The 19,633-nt window shown below is 45.3% G+C and overlaps 1 protein-coding gene across 10 annotated transcripts in view; it reads right to left on the bottom strand.

The window, feature by feature from the left end:
* ENOX1 (ecto-NOX disulfide-thiol exchanger 1) overlaps positions 1-13,949 on the bottom strand; it is a 615,060-nt gene extending 601,111 nt beyond the window's left edge. For 3 of the 10 annotated variants that reach the window (XM_067016821.1, XM_067016820.1, XM_067016826.1), the window contains exon 1: positions 13,438-13,713. The gene's annotated coding sequence lies outside the window, so the exon portion shown is untranslated. Of the gene's footprint in view, positions 1-13,437 lie in introns of all 10 variants that reach the window. The other 7 variants (XM_067016825.1, XM_067016827.1, XM_059042210.2 and 4 more) reach the window with 6 other exon arrangements.
* Between the last annotated feature and the right edge of the window lie 5,684 nt (positions 13,950-19,633).

The raw sequence follows: 19,633 nt of genomic DNA, 5'->3' as shown, positions 1-19,633 counted from the left end.
AGGGCATCAGAATGAGAAAGAAGACACTGAGTGGTTCTCAAACCTCAGTTCCAGTAAGAACCCCCCTTAGGGACCCTCTTCGGTCCTTCTGCATCAGTATCTTGAGGTGGGCTTAAGAAGCTGTACTTTTTTTTTTTTAATTTTTAATGTATTTATTTTTGGCTGTGTTGGGTATTCGTTGCTGCACGCGGGCTTTCTCTAGCTGCGGCAAGAGGGGGCTACTCTTCATTGCGGTGTGCGGGCTTCTCACTGCGGTGGCTTCTCTTGTTGCGGAGCACAGGCTCTAGAGCGCAGGCTCAGTAGTTGCGGCGCACGGGCTTAGTTGCTCCGCAGCATGTGGGATCTTCCCGGACCAGGGATCGAACCCGTGTCCCCTGCCTTGGCAGGTGATTCTTATCCACTGCGCCACCAGGGAAGCCCGAAGCTGTACTTTTTTTTTTTTTTTTTTTTTTTTTTTTTTTTGCGGTTCGCGGGCCTCTCACTGTTGTGGCCTCTCCCGTTGCCGAGCACAGGCTCCGGACGTGCAGGCTCAGCGGCCGCGGCGCACGGGCCCAGCCGCTCCGCGGCATGTGGGATCCTCCCGGCCCGGGGCACGAACCCGTGTCCCCTGCATCGGCAGGCGGATTCTCAACCACTGCGCCACCAGGGAAGCCCCCGAAGCTGTACTTTTAATAAGCATCCTACATAGATCTGAACAGGGTATGGATCACCCTTTGGGGAAAAGTGATGTAGGTTATTACAAGGTGACCAAATCACTTAACAGATCATCAAACCCGATTATATGACTCTCCTTGGATCATTCCATTTTTCTCCACATCTGTGGTCCCTACTCTTGCCCCTTGTCCAGGAAGTCAGTACCACCACCCCTCCCTGGAGTTGACCCTAGTTTCCAAGTTGGTTGTCTTGCTTCTGCTCTTTCCCTCTCCCATTCCTTCTCCAGAAACATGCCAGAAAGATCTTCCACACTACAAACCACACCACATGACTCCCCCCGAAACCCTTCAATAACTGCTTAGTGGGTAGGGATTTCCATTCCTGGTGATGAAAATGTTCTAGAATAGACACAGGTGGCAACTGCACAACACTGTGAATATACTAAATGCCACTGAATTGTTCACTTTAAAATGGTTCATCTTATGTTCTATAAGTTTCACCCCAATTTTAAAAAAAAAGAAAAACAAAACAAACACTTTTCAATGGCGCCCCACTGCACTTAGGCTAAAATTCCAAGTCCTCAGCCTGGCCTGGTAGGTCTGGCATCATCAGGCCCTAACCTACATCTCAGAGTCTCATTCTGGCCACTGTCACCCTCACTCTCTGCACTCCAGCCGCAGAGGCTATCTTCCAGTGACTCTCACATCTGGGCCTCATACATGGGACCCTCCCCAACACCTCGCCGTGGGATAACCCCAATCAACCTTCAGGTCTTAATTTATAAATTACTCTCCCATATAGGCCCTCCCTGACCACCCTCATGGTATCCTTTCAGAGAAATCTGGTCTCTTCCAAGAACTTATCATGAGCTCCAATTACATAATGATTTTTCTTTTACTTGATATTCTTTCCAGTAAACTATGGACTCCCAGGAGGACAGGACCAGGGATTTTTGTTCGCTACTGCATTCCCAGCACCTAGTGGGAACCCAGAAACCATAAATACCTGTTCGTTTGGCACAAAGATTATGTAGCATGCTTTGCTCCAAAAACATTAAATCTCTACTACAAAATGAGTATCGAGCTAGGTCACAATATGATAGGAGATTTAAAGTATATATGTCGACATTAATAACTAGATGAGAAAAATCAGAAACTACTTAGGGCCAACTCAACACAGTATGGAGAACACCCTCCAGGCACAGAAAACAACCTCTCTGCCTGCTACAGCACCTGCTTTGTGTTTCTGGACAGAATCAAGTCCCCGATGCTCAAGAAAATGCGATTTAAAAACTCTCTCCTTGTGCCACTACACATCGCTGAGTAATAAGGAAAGAAATGGAGGCTGTACCTTTGCAGAAAGACGCAACTGAACTGGGTAAAAGACCAGGCTTCAGATGGATGTCAGGAGAAACCACGGGCTGCCCTCACATGGGCACCACTTTCTTGAAGGAAAGAAAATGTGTAGAGTCCAACCCAGGAAGAAAGGACCTTCAACTCACTCTGTTATGAGGGATTTTTTTTTAAAGGGAAATAGAGGAGAAACTCACACAAGAGCAGGCATAATTGGTATTTTGTTACTAAACAAACTGTTCCTCGGTGATTATAGGTGTGCAAGTGATTTATTCCTTCCAATCTTGCATTTGTATTAACTAGAACCCTAACTTGTCCAAGAGGCTGAAGTGTGTCTTAATTACTTGCCTTCAAAGCGTATGCCCATTTAAAATAAGCTTATTTCTTTTCCACTGTCAGCTCACCCAGCACCACCTACTCCACAGTCCTCCCGCCCAGCTCTCAACACTTGGGATCACCGTGCAGAGCAGAGGCCAGCGAGTGGCCCAGCTCCAAGGAGATCTATCTGTGCAAAATTCTGTAAACCAGCCCACAGAACATTCTCCAGCCCTGTTCCCCCTGCAAGGGCAGGAGAACGTCAAGACCTGAGCACATTTACTACCCATGCCATAGGCTATTTTTCAATACTTAAACTCTTCTTTAGCCGAAGCTTTGGACTTTCCCAAGCCCCAGTCCTTAGACCTGGTGGTGAATTTAGAGTAACCCCATATGTGCTGCAATGCCTAAAGGTACTGCTCCTGACATCTGAGGATGGGGCACCTACAACTGGGTTGTCTGTGCAACCTCTTGGCATCTTAGTCGGACAGAGCTCGAAAGCTTTCTCCTTGCTCCAACTCCCAACTCTCTGTGCTTGGCTGGGGAACCCCGGAGAAGGGACAAAGCTGCCCAACGCGGCCAACTATGGGACCAATACGGGAGGAACCCTTAAGGTAGTGCGCGAGGCCACCACACCAACTGGCCACCAGCTTGGCTTCCTCTGACGTGGTTTCTAAATTTGCTTTAGCCTCGAAGATGCTACTTGAGTCCTATTCCCTTCTTCCCAAAGCATCCTTATTAACGTTCTTACCAATGATTTTGTTAGAGAACCACGTACACTTCTATAGGAGAGGAGGTGGAGAAGCCTGATAACACATTTGGAAAGCACACTTGTGCAGGACAGTGAAGTGCCAGCAAAACCAAATCCTTAGGTAGCAGAGGTATAACCTGTAAACTAGAGGACATTCAGGAGTGAGTCATGAGACCAACATGTTAATACGGGCATAAGGATATTACACACGGAGATGAGGTCAGTAAGAACCACTGGCAGAAAATTAGGTAGAGATGGTTAGTAAAAGAGGAGCTCAAGGACAAACTAACAAGGACACTAGGAGAGGTTGCCAAAATGCCGAATAAATTTGACAAAGGGCAATTAGTGCTTGGAAAACCAGAGACTAGGAGAGGATGGCTAGTCGGTAAAAAGATGGAGGCTCCTGGTGGGAGGGGTGACATTCTAAATGCAGGTACTTTCTGCCAGGATTGGAGACGGCCAGACTTTTGCAGTGGAAGAAGCCAGAATGTCAGAAAGAGGAAAACGTCGTCAGAGTTACACCATGCCCACGCTTTCAGGACCTGGGGACTGTCTAACTAGGAAAATAGGAATCTCTTCAAGTATTTTTCACAGAAGAAATTTATGAGAGAGAGTTGGTTACTCGGGTGATGGGGGAGCAGAGAGCCTGCACAAGACAGTGAGACAATCCAGAGATCAGCCAGAGCAGGAAGCTGCCGCCTTGCCTAGGCTGACAACAGACCACGGAAGGAGGGGGTGCTGCTGGAGTCCACGGGCCAAGGTCACTTGTGAGCAGCTAGAACCAGAGAAGGTCCGTCAAGCGCGAGTGGTTGTGCCGGGGAGGGATTCCCTCTGGCTGGGAGCCGTGCGAAGCTGGAGGAAAGAAAAGATACCCTCCCTGGCTTTGCCCTTCTCCCTGCTGTCTCCCACGTGCCTTCCGCAGGCTGAACACAGCGAACCAGCTGACTCGGAAACCTGGGTGAACAGCCTGCAGGGGTGAACAGCCTGCAGGGGTGAACAGCCTGCAGGGGTGAGCCTCCGGCACACGGAGGGGAAGGCGGGGAGAGGGCCAGGAAGCCTGGGGCGAGGACCAGGAGTCACAGCGAGCTGTAATAAGCAAGCCTCTTTCCCAACAGATACACTTTTAAAAGGTTTGTTTACTGCCATATAATGGTCACACAGGAATAAGTTAAGTGGAAGCCATACCTGCCGGACTGGCCTATTGACCTTCCTGCTGCGTGCACGTGACCCTGATCTATTCTGCACAGTCCCCGAGTTGCACGGGTTGGGGGATTTATCCTATAGTAAATATCCTTTCTTCAGTTACAATTAATCCAGGACTAGTCTTAAAAAGCGCATTTTTTCCCCAAAATCCTAGGGGAAAAAAAGGTTCTTTGAAAAAATTTAAAAATATAAGTATTTAATCGGAGAAAATATACGCATGCACACCAGGGCCCACAGGCCCACAAATGAGTACAGGTGAAACTGGGGAAACCTGACCAAGACTGGTGGACCTCAGCGATCCATGTCCTGCTTGTGATGCTGCCCTATAGGTTTGCAAGACGTTACCACAGGGGGGAAATGGGTAAAGGGTACACAGGCTCTGACCATGTTATTTCTGACAACTGCACATGAATCTGTAATGATCTCCAAATAAAAAATTCAATTAAAAAATATAAATATGTTCCTACTCTTCTAAATTAATAAGGACTCTTCCTTGCCACTGTGTTTCACCCATAGTGTCTCTGGTCCGTACACTCACAAGCGCGGTGCTCCTACCGTCAGGACTCTGATCTCCCGGTGAAGCAAGGCCCAGTAAACTCTGTGTTGCCCCCTCTACAACTTCTCAGAATTCCGTCTTCTCTGTGTCATGGGCTCAATGCTACTTTTGCAGAAATATGATGGTGCTAGGTTGCTCTTATTTGATGATTCAGCCTTTGCCTTTCTGACTGCAGACGGAGCCAGGACCTTAGTCTTCATGCACGGGACAATTAGGAGACTGCCTGATCTTATTTCAGATCAGCTAACAAGCCTTAACCTGCTCATTTCATGATTAAGAATTCATTTCAAAACCGCTCTTTCTGGATGCATGCTTCCCTTCTCCCACCCTCCACACCCTCTGATCTCCTTTGGGAGCTGGTGGCCTAAGAACCGGCAGGAGAAACTGCAGAAAAAAGCCTGGCACTTTGACAGACCAAGACGAAAGAGCCAGCCCACTCCCAGCTGCCACTCATTCACTTAGCTAAAATATAGGCTACGGGAGAAGCGGGGAAAACAATAGATAGAAGTGCCTGCTAGGTCTTCCAGAAACTGATGCTGGATGAAAATCCCTTCTTAGCCAAGAGTATGATGGGGAAAAAAAATCACTATTCATCACAAGATGGACACACACCACAGACATCTCTCCAACTCTCCTCTACCACTCCACGTATCCCGCCCGTAAAATATAACTTTCTTCCTTTAATGATGTGGTGGTAAATTATTTATATGCTTCAATTTAGCTTTGTCTTCTTTTATTTATGCCCAGAACTGTACTGCTTAACTCCAGAGAGCCTGACCACGATGACAGGCAAGGCGGAGGCATCTCAGCCCTTCAGGGGGTATCGAGCTGGAGGGACAGCAGGCCAAGCTGCGGGTGGAGGACTGACGTCTGCGTCTGGGGAGGAGCTAAGTGAGCACACGTCTCAGGCCTCTTGGTCCTGCTGACTTTTCCAGCCAGCTTTCCACCCAAGTCATTCTTGCCCCCTTTCCCCATCTCCAGTCTCCCAGCCACTACCTCCGCTGTTTGTCTAGGCACCGCCACCTCCCAGCTGGTCTCCACGCCCCCAACTCTTCCCCTATCAATGCATTCCCCACACACCTGCCAGCAAGGTCGTTCTCAGCTGCAAATCAAGAGTAAAGATGCCCTCGCCTTAATTCTTCAGTAGCTCTCTATCACCTGAGGCCGGAGTGCCCAAATTTGCCTAATGAAGAAAACCAGTGGGGGCATTATTTTAAAAATAAATGAAGCAGATTCTTCAGTATCTTGCGTTGGGTTTCTCCAGAAACAGACCTTGAGACAGAATGTATTTACTTTTTTCCTTTTTTTTTTTTTTTCTTTTGGCCATACTGCGTGGCATGTGGAACTTCCCTGACCAGGGATGGAACCTGCGCCCCCTGCAGTGGAAGCGTGGAGTCTTTTAACTACTGGACCACCAGGGAAGTCCATGAAAGAATTTAAATGCAAGCTATTCATCTAGGCGGGGATCCTAGGAAGGACTAGTGGGAAAGGAAGGCAGCCAACAAAGCCCCGATTATCTAGCAGACAGCCACCATGGGCAGCATCATCAGTCTCACTAGGGGATCCTGGGACACAGCGTAGGACACACATCAGTCTCTGCACCTGATGGGCCAAGATGCTAGGGTACTGCCACCCAGCTCTCTTCAATCATTGGATGAGGTCCACTCCTGGGGCCATCTAACTTCGCTGCCCTACAGCTGCCCCCCATGTGACAGAGAAAGCCCTCAGGTGGAGAACAGTAGGTGCTTGCAGAAGAATTCTGCAGATGTGCATGGGAGCAGTGAGCATCCGGGCATATGTACGTGTCTACTCGACTTGGCGTGTCCCTGAAGAGTCTGATTCGGGGGGCTGGGGTTGGGACCCAGGAATCAGTACTGTGGCAAGAACAGGAAGACTGTGAAACACTGACCCATATCATAAAGTTCAAAATCTTTGATGGGTCTTACTAGTCTTCCATGGTCTGCCCCCTGCCCTGCTCTCCAAACCTCCTCCCCCTTCCCCCCTCCCCCAGCACAGTCACTTTGTGAACCACACTGAATTTGTGCACTTCCTGCAAGTCTTCCCTGCAGGCAGCATATTCTCTGCTACAAGCAGGAACTGTGCCTTAATAATCTCTATGATCCCCAAGGCCAGATACTATGTCAGTCATATAGTAAATGCTCAATAAGTGTTTGTTAAAGAAATCACCCTAAAAGGAAATAGTATGGTATTACTTATATAGGTTCTGTGGACATAACTATCTTCCCTATCTCTCAAAGTAGTAGTAAAATGAAACAAATATCTATTGAGCACCTAATATACAGAAGATACTCAGGAATCCCTCCAGAAAAGCTCTATAACCTTTGATCAACATACACCTTAACAGACACTTGCTGCTACAAAACTGTGAATTAAACCCTACAAGCGAGACAAACAACGGAGGTAGTGGTGGAAAGGTGAAGGATGCTTTACGGGGAATTGGAAGCCTGTCAGGCTTTACCCTACCTGGTGATTCTGCCAGGGCTGTCCCCAGAGACACGGTCGCCCTTCACATACTTCACAAAGATGGAGCAGGATGAAGAAGAACGTCTTATTTCAATGCCACTGATCTCTCAGGATTAAGACTTCTTCCAATCACCAGAAATTTGGCACCTGAGACCTCGATGGTAACTCTGGGCTCTATCCCTTAAATGCACAATAGCTTCTGTGGTTTCCAAGCTACTCAAGGTGCTCTCTTACAAACCAAATCAGAGGTTTGGACAGTCGGAGTCACTAAAGACCTCATCGGTGGCTTTTCTCCCCCTGTCTGGGTTGTTAACCACAGTGCCCTGGCCACACTCCAGTCTGGATAATTACACTGGAGCGAACAGATTTCACCCTCCAGCTCCAGCTAAATAAAGTATTCCTTCGGCCCAGCTGCCGTTACCTTTGTTATGCTGCTGTGGGCTATTAAAGAGCTCTTCTGTACTTAGGATGGCTGTATTTGTGAAAAATCAATACCCTTGGTATAACTTTCTACACCGACAAGAGGTATATTCCAAAATATCACTGGCTAAGTTAGTTTTTTGACATGTTTTTATACAGGGCCAGAAACAATTAGAAAAGTACAGTCATTTCTCCTCCATTTCCCCAACTTTTGCTATTCATGCAGATACAGACGGGAATATTTGCAGCATCACATAAAGGAGGCAGCAGGTGCATACTCCACAAAATACACACTAAGTGTCTACCACGTGGCAGGCTCTGTTGCGGGTACTGTTGTAAGGGTCATGGGTTATGTTCTCAGCATAAACTTGAAATTTTTCCAAAGGGAATAATTCAATTTAATTCTTCCTCTGCTGCTACATTTCTGAGAATCTGAATACATCAGCTTTACTTAAAATCTATCATACACAGGTCTCCCAATCAAATACTATTTCCATCCACTCTTTAAAAAAAAAAATAGAATCTACAGGAACTTAAACTCAATGTATATGTGGGTGGGTGTGGAAGTAAGTATATGTGTGTCTAAGAATGAGAAAATATGCTTTCTTGGCCAGCCTGGAGGGCAGCAAATGGGATGCTGCTTGGATAAATATTTATTTGTTTGCTTGTTTAGCAATCATCCTATTTGTGCGGGTGAGAGTTTACAGGTTATAATAGCAGAAGCTGACATAAGGGAATGGAAAACGCAAATATCTCTTGTTTAAACCTTCTCTTTACTGTATGAAAAAAATACAAATCAGGCCCTTTGGTGCTCTATCATTAGGATGAAAACCATGAAAAGGAAAAGAATGAAAACACATATGCATACACACATTCTCTTGAACATGAAGATAGGAGAGGGAAGTTAATTAAATTTCAAGATTCCAGTGGAATAAATTAAATGTAAGAACTACAGGATATTTAACATCATGCCACGCAAAGAGAAACGGTTCTGAATTTTTTAAAATAATAATAACCTTAAAATTCAGATTAATCTTAGAGGATCCAAAGCAAGCACTTGTCCTGAACAAACTACAACCAGACTGTGAAAAATGATTTTAAAAATCAGTGACATCCACTTGAAATCTGCAAAATTATTATTCTGCTTGGAAATCCTTCTAGCTAGAACAAGTTAATAGCAGACTTCTAAAACTAGGTTAAACATGCTGTAAATCAATTTATTCCCCCCTACAAATCTGCTACAGTGCATGCTTTTCTGGTGAAAATGGCTCTGCAATGGTACTTAAAACTGTCACTACACTGTTTCTCCAACCAGTCCAATCCAAGTTTTTCTTCCAGTTAAGGTGTATTAAGGTGAAATGACTACCTTTGTCATAAATAATAAATAACAGAATACAGATTCTTTAAAGTAGCATAAGGAACTTCAAAATGTATCACACATGCAATACATCGCCTAAGTTCAGAAAAAAGCCTTAATAATGCACACGTGATCCAAGTTCGCCATCCACTACTCCATTCATTATCATTTCAGAGTTCAGAAGCAATCTGCACTATTGCCATCTCTCACAAATAGATGAGTTGTCCTCCACAAGCAGGCTTCAGGTAATACCTTTGGCAAGACAGCTTTGATAAGAGACTGAAAGGAAGATTATGCAGCTACACAGTCTGTCCCATGTGCTCTATTTTTTAATTTTTATTTTATATTGGAGCATAGGTGATTAATGATGTTGTATTAGCTTCAGGTGTACAGCAAAGTGATTCAGTTATACATATACATGTATCTATTCTTTTTCAAATTCTTTTCCCATTTAGGTTATTACAAAATATTGAGCAGCGTTCCCTGTGCTATACAGGAGGTCCTTGTTGGTTATCTGCTTTAAATAAAGCAGTGTGTACAGGTCAATCCCAAACTCCCAATCTATCCACCCTGCCACCCTTCACCCCTGGTAACCATAAATTCGTTCTCTGTGAGTCTGTTTCTGTTTTGTAAATAACTTCGTTTGTATCTTTTTTTTTTTTTTTTTGAGCCCAGATCACTAGATCAACAGCACATCTATCACGTTGCAGACAGACCACAACACGTGATTAATTAGCTGGGATGGTTAAACTCTTGCAGGTATACAAGCTGACCAACACAATCCTCAATCTCATCCCCGTCTAAAATTCATTTAGAGAATAATAGATCATTAAAGGTTGTCCAAAGATGTAAACAATTACCAAAGCAAGGGACTGGGCTTCCCCAGTTTGAGGAAAGAGGGGGAAAGCCACAGGACTTTCCGTGACTGAGGGCTGAATACCCAATGCATCTAAAACCATAAGGTAGCCTGGTGTCAACACTGAATTTTGACTCCCAAATATTACTGTATTTTCTAAGTATCTTTATTAGGATAAAAATCTTGGTTACAAATTCTGTGTAAAGAACAAAGAAAGAATAATTTGAGGGAGGAAACAGGAGAACATTTTTCAAGTGTGACCCAAGGCAAGACATCCTGGAGATGACTCTGTAACCAGGCTGAAATCACAACACCTAACTGTGCCTCAGCGTCCCTTAAAACTAAAGGGTTAGGCCAAAGCATCAGTCTCTAACTCCCTCCTGGCAGTAAAATCCAGTCACCTATTTAGGTATCACAGAGAACTCAAGTTTTTGTAAAATCCTAAGAGCATCTGACGGCAGCAGAAAATGTGCTTACCGTGCTTAATGACTATGAAGGGAACAATGAGAGGGTCTAAACAGTCCTCCCAGTCTTGCATTTCTCAGTTTATACTAGGCTTAGGAGGGCAATTGAAATTAGATGCTTCCTTTCATCCCACAATAACAATATAATTCTTATTATAATAAAAATTTTGAATGTACATTTTAAAAACATCCCCAAAAGAAAACCGCTTCACCTTCCTCAAATGAAAGTTAGTAGATGTGTCTCATTTGGAGGGTTGCGATGCTTGAGCTACAGTTATGAGTGTCAGGATGTGGAAGCAGCTGTCACTGCTTTGTTTTTCATTCACAGTAGGTGGTTGCCAAGCAACAAAATACTATTGTCTGTTTCCATGATCTATTGGCCAATTTTACTGGTGATAATGCTTTCCACAGTTTAAAACAGGGCCACCATTTGGACAAGGAGAAATGAGAAAAAATTCTAAGGATGACGATAACATATATATAACTAAACACACTGAATGTACCCCCAAATTATGTGTATAAATATATAGCTGTGTGCTGATATACATACATATATTTTGCATGTGTGTGTGTGTGACTATATACATTTTTGTTCTACCTACCTCCAACCCATCTCAATTTGATAGGCCAAAGACTAGAATCTAAATCCCTGAGGGCAAATCAAAGCATGATCTGGAGATATGAAAACACAGTAAGAATTATTTTCTCAACAATAGCAATAATTTCCAATTTGCCAGATGTATCAAATTCTGTCCTTTGAATACAAAGTTCTTCAGTCAGAAAAGTAATTATACTTATATAAAAACAATAAATGGAAAACCTTTACTATCTACTTTGGAATCATCAAACATATTTAATATGTGGTTTTACTTCAAATCATCTGCTACCACTGTGTACAAAGATAATAATTCAAGTGGGAATATTCTGCTTTTCTTTACACCCAAGAATCTTAACATATATTCACTTTGTAAATAATTGAATTGTGCTCCCTGGAATAGCCTCATGTGATTCCCCACTTTGTTTTGATATTGGTCCCTAGGGAATAACAGTCACGCTATGTTACTCTTGCATATTTCACTAGCTTACAAATAAAATAATGCAGTGTACTCACTATAAAGTTGTCAACAGTAGTTTGCATCAGTTGCTGTTTGTTTTCCACTGACAAGGCTTCCAAAGATAAGAATTACAATATTCTTAGATGTACAGACACAACATCAAAACAGTCTTAAGGAATTAAAGCTGGAAAGTGCTAGAGGCAATCATGCTTTGAAATGAAGAGAAATCAGTGTCACACGCACACACATATATTTCTGCAAAGACCCTAAATAATGCCAGAACAGTCTTTGGATTTTATGCAATGCTCATCCGTCTCCCTTTCACAATATTCCAAAGTACTTTAACTATTTAGTGCGTCCCTATAAAGGAGCCGTTGAAATTCACTTTTTGAAATTCATTACCACTTGCAAATCGATATATTGCAAGAAACTGAAATAAGCAAAACCCATTACGTGGATTGACATTATTACTATAAAATATATCAAAGGGGCAACGTTAGCAAAACAGAAACAAAGTGTGTTAAATAATGAACTGAATACTGTTCAAAATTACTTTTCCGGACAGAGCCATCTTCAGCAAAACGCTCCCGGGAGCGCCCATCCGGGTTTCTCCTTCACGTCTCGCCCCACACATGACCCACTTACTTCTCAAGGTTGCTCACCTGTGTCTGGCCCTCACCAAGAAACAATTTCCTTCTCACTTTCTCCACCCTCTTCATAACCCTTAGGCACCCATTACTTTCTCCAAACTACCAGACTCAAATCTGCAGCCCACTTTGCCAGGAACCTCCCCATAAGCACTTGTTTCCCTCATCCTTCTAGATCTGCTTTAAAAATCTCCACCACCGAGCAAATACAATATTAATAAAAATAAGATTACAAACCAGTTTTTTTTTAATGTCACAGCAGCAAAATGTTGAGAAACAGAAAAGGAGAAAAGCAGAAGCGCACTTGGAGGAAGGCGGGTGGGAGTGTAGCTATACACAATGGGACGCGAGGATCCAACCGGTCCCGGCTTCCCCACCTGTCGACCCCGCTTCCCCCATGTGCGCGCCGCGGGATGACAACCACAACACTCCAAACCACCACCCCCCCAGAAAGGAGGCGGGGTTACGCCTTCAGCCAATCAGGACCCGCAAGCCCCAGGTGTCCAACCTATGGGGTGGCCGTGGCAGTGCAGGAGGAGGACGTGGGGTGGTCGGGGAGCGGCGGCGTCCGTGGGAGGCGCGCACGTGTGGAGTCCGGAGAAGAGGGGAGGCGGCAGGCGTCCGGCTACCGAGGCGTAGGCTCTGCACCCTGGCAGCCGCCGAGTCCTGCTGCCCAATGCCTCTTTTGCGTCGGGCTGGACCGGGCCTCCCGCCGAGGAAGACCGGTCCACTGTGTCTAAGTTCCCCGAGTAAGGGGACAGTCACAAATAACAACAATAGTACCTAGTTCAGACAAGGCGGGGAGGAAAGTTTCCGGCCCGCACCCAGAGGAGTCCGCCAGGGCTGGGAGGAGAAGGGATGCAGGGCGGGAGGGTGACAACCGGGAAAGAAGAGAGCAGCGGGAGGGCTGCGCGAGCAGGACGCGGACCCGGGTGCGGTTCAGGGGGCGGCGGGCAGCGGGGTGCGCTGTCCAAGGTGCACGGGAGGTGGGAGGCGCGCGGCGGGCGCGGAGCCCTCAGCCAACACTGGCTGGCGGCGCGGGGGAGAGCTGAGAATAGCTGTCTGGGCGCCAGGCGCCCCCAGGCTCGTAAAAGTCACCCGGGTGGAGCTGAGGTAGGGAAGGGAAGGGCGCGGGGGGCTGCGGTGAAGCCCCACGTTCCCCTGCCCCCCTCCCTACCGGCCTCACCTCTAGCTCCATTCCCCTCCCCCCGAGCCCACTCCCCTCCGAGCCTCTGTCCTGGTGCCGCGGCGGCGGCGGGACCGCGCAACCCCCGCTCCGAGCCCGGACGCCCCGGGGATGCTGCGGGCCCCGGAGCAGCTTACCTGGGGCCGCGGTACCGGTAGCGGAGGCAGCCAGCCCCGCAGACCCGGGCGCGGCGCGGCTCCTCCTCGCCTCGGCGTCCTCCTTCTCCGCTTCTCCCAGGACTCGGTCCAGGGCACGGAGCTCTGAGACCGCGCCGGGCTCCAGCTACCTTTCCCACCGCCGCTTCAGCCGCGCTACCGCAGACAGAGGACGCCCAGTGGCGGCTGGAAGCCTGTGTGAGTAGCGGCGCCGGAGAGAGTGGGGTCTGCTGAGAGGCGCTGGAGACTCCGCGGCTCAGGGCGCGCGGCCGTGCGCACGCGCGCCGGCGAGTGTGAGTGTGCGTGTGTGTGTGTGCGTGAGCGTGCGCGCGCGCGCGCCCACGGGAAGGAGGAATCGCGAGGGGAGAGGGAGAGAGGCCGAGAGGCACTCGCAGGGACCGAGGCGAAATTCTTCGCCCTCGGAAATCCGTAAACCAGGGAAAGGAGGATCGAAGTTGCGTGTGGCCCGGGGGAACTGCCCACAGGGCGGTGGCAGAGGAGGAGGGGAAGGCAGCGCGGCGCGCGCGGGCTCCAAATCCGAGATGGGCTGGGCCGAGCGGAACGCGCAGCCACCGATGCAGCAGAGGCGGCGCCCGCAGCCCACTGTCGCGCTGCTCCCTCTAGGGAGGGGCCGGGCCGCTCGCTCCCGCCACCGCCGCTGTCCGGACTTCTCGGCTGGGCTCGCAGGGACAGGGATCGAGCCCCCACCGTGGCCACCGCAACCTTGGAGGCGCTCGGCTCGCTGAGGGGCCGAGCGGGGAACCTGGCGCACGTGGCCGATTACCGGCTGGAGCCGGCGCGTTCAAGAGCTGCGGGCGTGGAGTGGGCGGTGGAACCCGGGCGAGCGCGGCCTGCCGCCTAGACTGGGTAGAGGAAGCCGGGCGGGGGAGCGAGGGTGAGGTCGGTCAAGGGTGCGGTCAGCAGGCACAGTCGAGGGTTGTGAGGGCTTCCACTCAGGGCGGAGTGTTCCCTTTTTTTCCTCCTCGGAGGCCACTTTTCCTCGAAGTTATACACTTCCCAGGTAAAAGTGCCGGCTTCCTCTTTGTTCGGATTCAACTAACTGTGCAGGCATCCGACTTCTTTGAAGTCCGGCGTCTCCAAGAACCGGCCAGCCTGGCGCCGCTCTTGGCCCTTTAAACCTCTACTCTCTCATTCAGCCAAGCTATATTGTATACCATAGAAATCAAATTTTCAGGCACACTTACATGCCCTTTCTCCTAAAAGACTTATTGTCCTAGCGGTATTCTTTTCCATGCTTGTTTTAAACTCTGAATGCACTTTTATTCCCTCAAGAATTTCTTAAAGGGTCATAAGGTCTGCTTGATACTTGAAATACCCTTCCTGGCAAGAATCCTCGGGCAGGGGCGGGGGCAGGGTTTGTGTTTCGTACACTTTTGCATGCCCTCCAGTACTGAGCCCAGTACCGTGTACTTTGTGTGTTCTCTATAAATGCTGAATGAATGACATTGTTTTCTAGCTTCACATGTCCTGAAGGCGAAGACTTGGATGCTGGGAAAGTCATTACCACCCCACCAGACTTGCTGGATTTTTAACTTATACCATTTCCCTGTGTGTGACTATTTTCCCCTCTTGCGGCCAGAGCCCCAGTGCAAAGAATGACAGCAGAGAGTACTGACCCACTGTGCAGTCTCACCAAGGTGCTGGCAGAGATCACTCTGCAGGGAACCCGATGGGGCACCTGGGTGTGAGAAGGCTAAAGCGTGCTTCATTTCAGTCCTGGGGGAATCCAGTCTCTCAACATGAAAGTCACATTTCATTAGCAATTTATAATGTCTCTTCTAGAGTAGAAGGGCAGGAAAAGAGGTTTAAGAGAAATGCACGTTTCTAATAGCTTGTCGGGTACAAAATCTGCGCTTGCAAAGAGCATTACTTAATGGCTACTTGCCAATACATGCAGTGTCACCCCAGACTACTAATTCTGCTGAAGCACCAAGGCCACATCCTTCAACCTTGGTATTTCTACAGTCATCCTCTTAGAAGCAAAAGTCCTCGATCTTACATTCCATGCTAAATTTCAGTTCCTTTGAACTCAGGCTCTTCTATGAGCTTCTTCTCTCTCCACTCATGATATCACAGCTTTGAAATACGTCTGTTCTCTAGTGGGAGTCCCTTTAAATGATTCCTCTTCTGTCACTCAATTTACAATCTTCTTAGAAGCCACTTATTGTGATATGGAATTCATGTGCTTTTTTGTTAGGTTGAAAGCTTAGATACTTTAAATTTTTACTTGAAAGGAAGCTCTAGAACTTGCAGGAGGAGCAGAAACCTCTGACACCCCAAATGGACTCGTGACAGCCAACCTTTAAAATGGCTATTAGAGTCTTCCAAAATAATTTTAAATAATTTTGTTTTGCTTAAAAAGTTGCCTTTATGGTTTTATTCAACAGCTTCCCAAGTGCTTGCTTACTTGGTGGGATGGAAGAATGGAACAAAGCCGTTACTTCTCTGATGAGCACCAAAGGGATTAGACTCGTGTTTGTAAAAACAAATACATTTACAAGAAGCCAACATTTAAAAATAAGAATGTAGGCTTGGAGCAATCTTAATGTATGTTAATTTAAAAGATAAACCATAGAAAGAAAGACTAACAACACAAGAAAGAAAGTGTTTCTGACCCACTTAAAAGTTTAGAGGACTAGCTAGGATTAAAATGCTATAAACCATAGCTCTTCATGCTAGCTAAACACTAATAAAAAATGTTCTACCGAGAAATTCATTTTCATATGTTATTATCAGTTGAACTGAGAATTAATAGCATAATTATAAAGGTTCGATTTTTCTTCCTAAAAAGGGAATGCTCCTTAACGTCCTAACTGCTTTTTTCCATTTGCAGCAGTGCAATGAACTAGTCAAACATTAACTTCCTTAAAAATACTGGATTGGGAACGGGTGGGGTGTGTAGAGAAACACTTTAAGCTGATTTGACCACAATTAACTAATCTGCCCATCTAAAGTTATTACAAAGGCTTTCTGCCTCTGAAGACTGGTAAATTTAGGCTGTGAGATGTACCGTGAATTCCAAAATCAACTCCTCATGCTGGGAGCAGATTGGTCCAAATTCTCTCAAGTGAGAAGGCAGGGACCGTTAGCTGAAATGCTGCTGTTGAGTTTAGTGGTTGTGAGCACGCATAAGGATACAGGTAATTTCCCCCATAATTAGGTCACAGATCACTTAGTGCATTAGAGTTTTAAATGATAAAAAAAAACACCTTGACTTGCACCTGGACCCAAATGCCAGCTCAGTACAGAGTGTAGCATGGGAACAAGAAGAAGTTTCAGGTTATCCTGTTTCTCTTCATGCTCTTATACATTGTTTTATTCCAGATATTACTTAGGGCAATTTAATTCTAACTGGAGATCGGGCATGTTTAGGGAAGTCAAAAATCAGAGGAAAAAGGTTACAGTGTATTCCAAGCAAATGTAGGTGGGCTTCCAGAGTTATCAGTGCTGACATTCCGGAGACAGGCGAAAATATTAAAGACCACAGGTTCTCAATAGTTTATGGAATGATGGATTTCCTGGAAGATGAAGAAAGCTCTAGATCCTCTCTTCTGGAAAGTGAGCATATGAACACACAAAAAATTTGAATAAAATTTCAGGAAGTTAAGGGAACACCCTTTGAAGCTCAGGTTAAGAACCCCTGTCTAACATAGATCCTTTGCACATTGATATTTCTGGCTAAAGGGAAATGAATTGGTAGATATACTACTATCCTTACTTCTGTTTTTAACCCAATACAGCATTTGGTTGTCAATACCAAGAAGATACATAAGCAAATCAGTAAACCCCACAAGTATTTATTGAGTACCTACTTCATAATCAGTACTATTCCTAATGCCATGATTGTTACAAAGAAAGTATAAAATGCAATCTATCTCTGCCTTTAAGGAGCCTACAATCTAGCTATCATTATTCTTGGGAACAAAAAAGTGAACATAAGCATAATTTATCACTTGACCAGGTGCAAAAAACTTGAATTACCAATGTGACTTAATGAGCCATTTGTTAAGTAAATAAACCATTCCATTGAAAATTGATTAGCGGCCAAGGTATATATGCATATTTTCATATTCATATTTCCTAGTAGTAATAAATTACCACACGATGTATAAGGTAAAAAGCTAGTCTGTTGCTGAATTCTGAATTTTAGATTGGGGATAAGAAGAAAATTACTGACAAGAAAAAAATCAGCCATATTGGCAATGGCAGCTGTGGATTAAGTATCCCTGGAGATCTCTGGGCAGAGTGGAGTTGATTAGAATATGCTAATCAATTTTATATAGTTTATATTTCAGCTGATCCACAAATTAGTAGGACCACCCATGTATTTTGAAATTTCTGTATCTACAAAGACCCTTCCATCTATTCTTGGATAATTTTAGTGTAATATTTTATTATGATTCTCCTTAAAATTTCTTAATTTTTGCCCTCTGTTCTTTTCACTTATTAACATTATTTATTTTTGGTTAATAGAACTTTTGAAACTACAACTCCTTCACTCAATTCATGACAAACTTATAAAGAGGAAAAGCAATAATCCAAGGAAACAAGAGGTTTTCATTTAAAGGAAGTGTTACCATGAACTCCTCTCCCACTTACAGGGTGGCACGAACATAAAGCCAGTCACATAATTAGAGCTGTGGAAAGCTCAACCATCCATGTATTGACCACTTACATAGCCTGCCTCTCCAAGGGCCCCAGAGACTTCGTGTGGGGTTACCAGGACTACCAGTCACATCTTCTTACTTCTCCAGAGGCAGTCTTAGTGTCATATAAAAATGGCACTGGACATCAAGTTGTAAGATCTGAGTTCAATGCCAGCCTGGCAAACAAGTTGCTATGAGACCTTGGGCAAGTCACTTTCTGAGTTTCAGTTGATCCTCCTGTGTAATGTGGACAATAAAAACTACCTCATTGATTAAGAAAATTACAACGTGAGAAAGGGTTTCAAATGTTGTGGGAGCTAAGTAAGTCTATGCAATCTTGGATTTAAATCAAGTGTGTGGCAGAAAACTGGAACACATACACGAATGGGAAGCTCCTGTAGAAATGCTGGAGCCTTTGTTAGACTATAACTTAAAGAACATTGAACTGATTTGATGATTTCTTGGAGTCCCTTCCAAGGATATTTTAAGAAAGCCACAGACAACCAGAAGTTGGCAGAAACAGACACATGCAGGAAATTGTGGGTTCCATAATTCTAGAGGTGTTGTAATTCTGTAAATTCTGCTGCTGTCGCAAAACCCAAGCTTTTGTGTTCATTTGTTTTTAATTAGTGTCTGTTTTTCCTGTCGCACAGATCCTGCTTCCCCAATGGTGTTTTGAGCTGCTAACTTAGCTGTAGGAACATTTATTTTACAGATTAAGACCAACTGTAAAATTTTTTTTTTAAACAAAAATAATTCACTGTTTATTCCTCCTTAATTGTGAAAGAAGTGTGTGTTACTCATTGGGGGAAAACAAGCAATACAAAAATGTATAAAGAAGAAAAAAATGCTGTAACATCACCTCTCAGGGACCAACCAACATTCCTACTTTGGTGTATACCTTTCCAGACATGTTCTTTGCATCAGTTTATTGTTTTAAAATGTCATTCAAGTCAACATATCAGCCATTTAAATACATACTAGCATTTTACCAAAAACAGTTAAACTCTTTCACAGAAAGATTCAAAAGTGGTTTTGGTGGTTTTTTCCCTTTCATACTCTTCCTTTTCAGGATGGATTCTTTGCTCAGCAAGTCCTTTAAACAGGATTTTACCAAGTCATCCTTGAAACCTTCCCTTTTTACTTCCCCACCTTCACCACTTCTAACAGTGAGTACTTCTTAATGACCCTTTAAAAACTTAATCTCACCTTGAGCTGCCATGTTCTGGAGTCACAAGCCCTGCTCCTTTGGCCTCTAGCCATTCTGTGGATGCTTTGCATTACTTAACCTCCACCCCCAAGATGAGGTCCAGCTCTGACCTTGGATCTGGTACTGAATTCCCTGATGGAGCAGGAAAGATTCTTGATTTCAATAAGTAACCAGAATGTTCACTGGAGTGACCATCTACCAGTTATACAGAAGGTTGGCCTGGAGATGAATTATTTGCGTTCATGTTTTGTGTCAATTGCTGCAGGCAAAATTTGGGAAGTATGCTTTATTTTGTTTTAAG

The sequence above is a fragment of the Kogia breviceps genome, chromosome 16 (genome assembly GCF_026419965.1).
Source record: "Kogia breviceps isolate mKogBre1 chromosome 16, mKogBre1 haplotype 1, whole genome shotgun sequence".
In the NCBI taxonomy this organism is placed as follows: Eukaryota; Metazoa; Chordata; class Mammalia; order Artiodactyla; family Physeteridae; genus Kogia; species Kogia breviceps.
The sequence above is the reverse complement of the archived record's forward strand: the minus strand, read 5'-3'. Positions and strand labels throughout refer to the sequence as shown.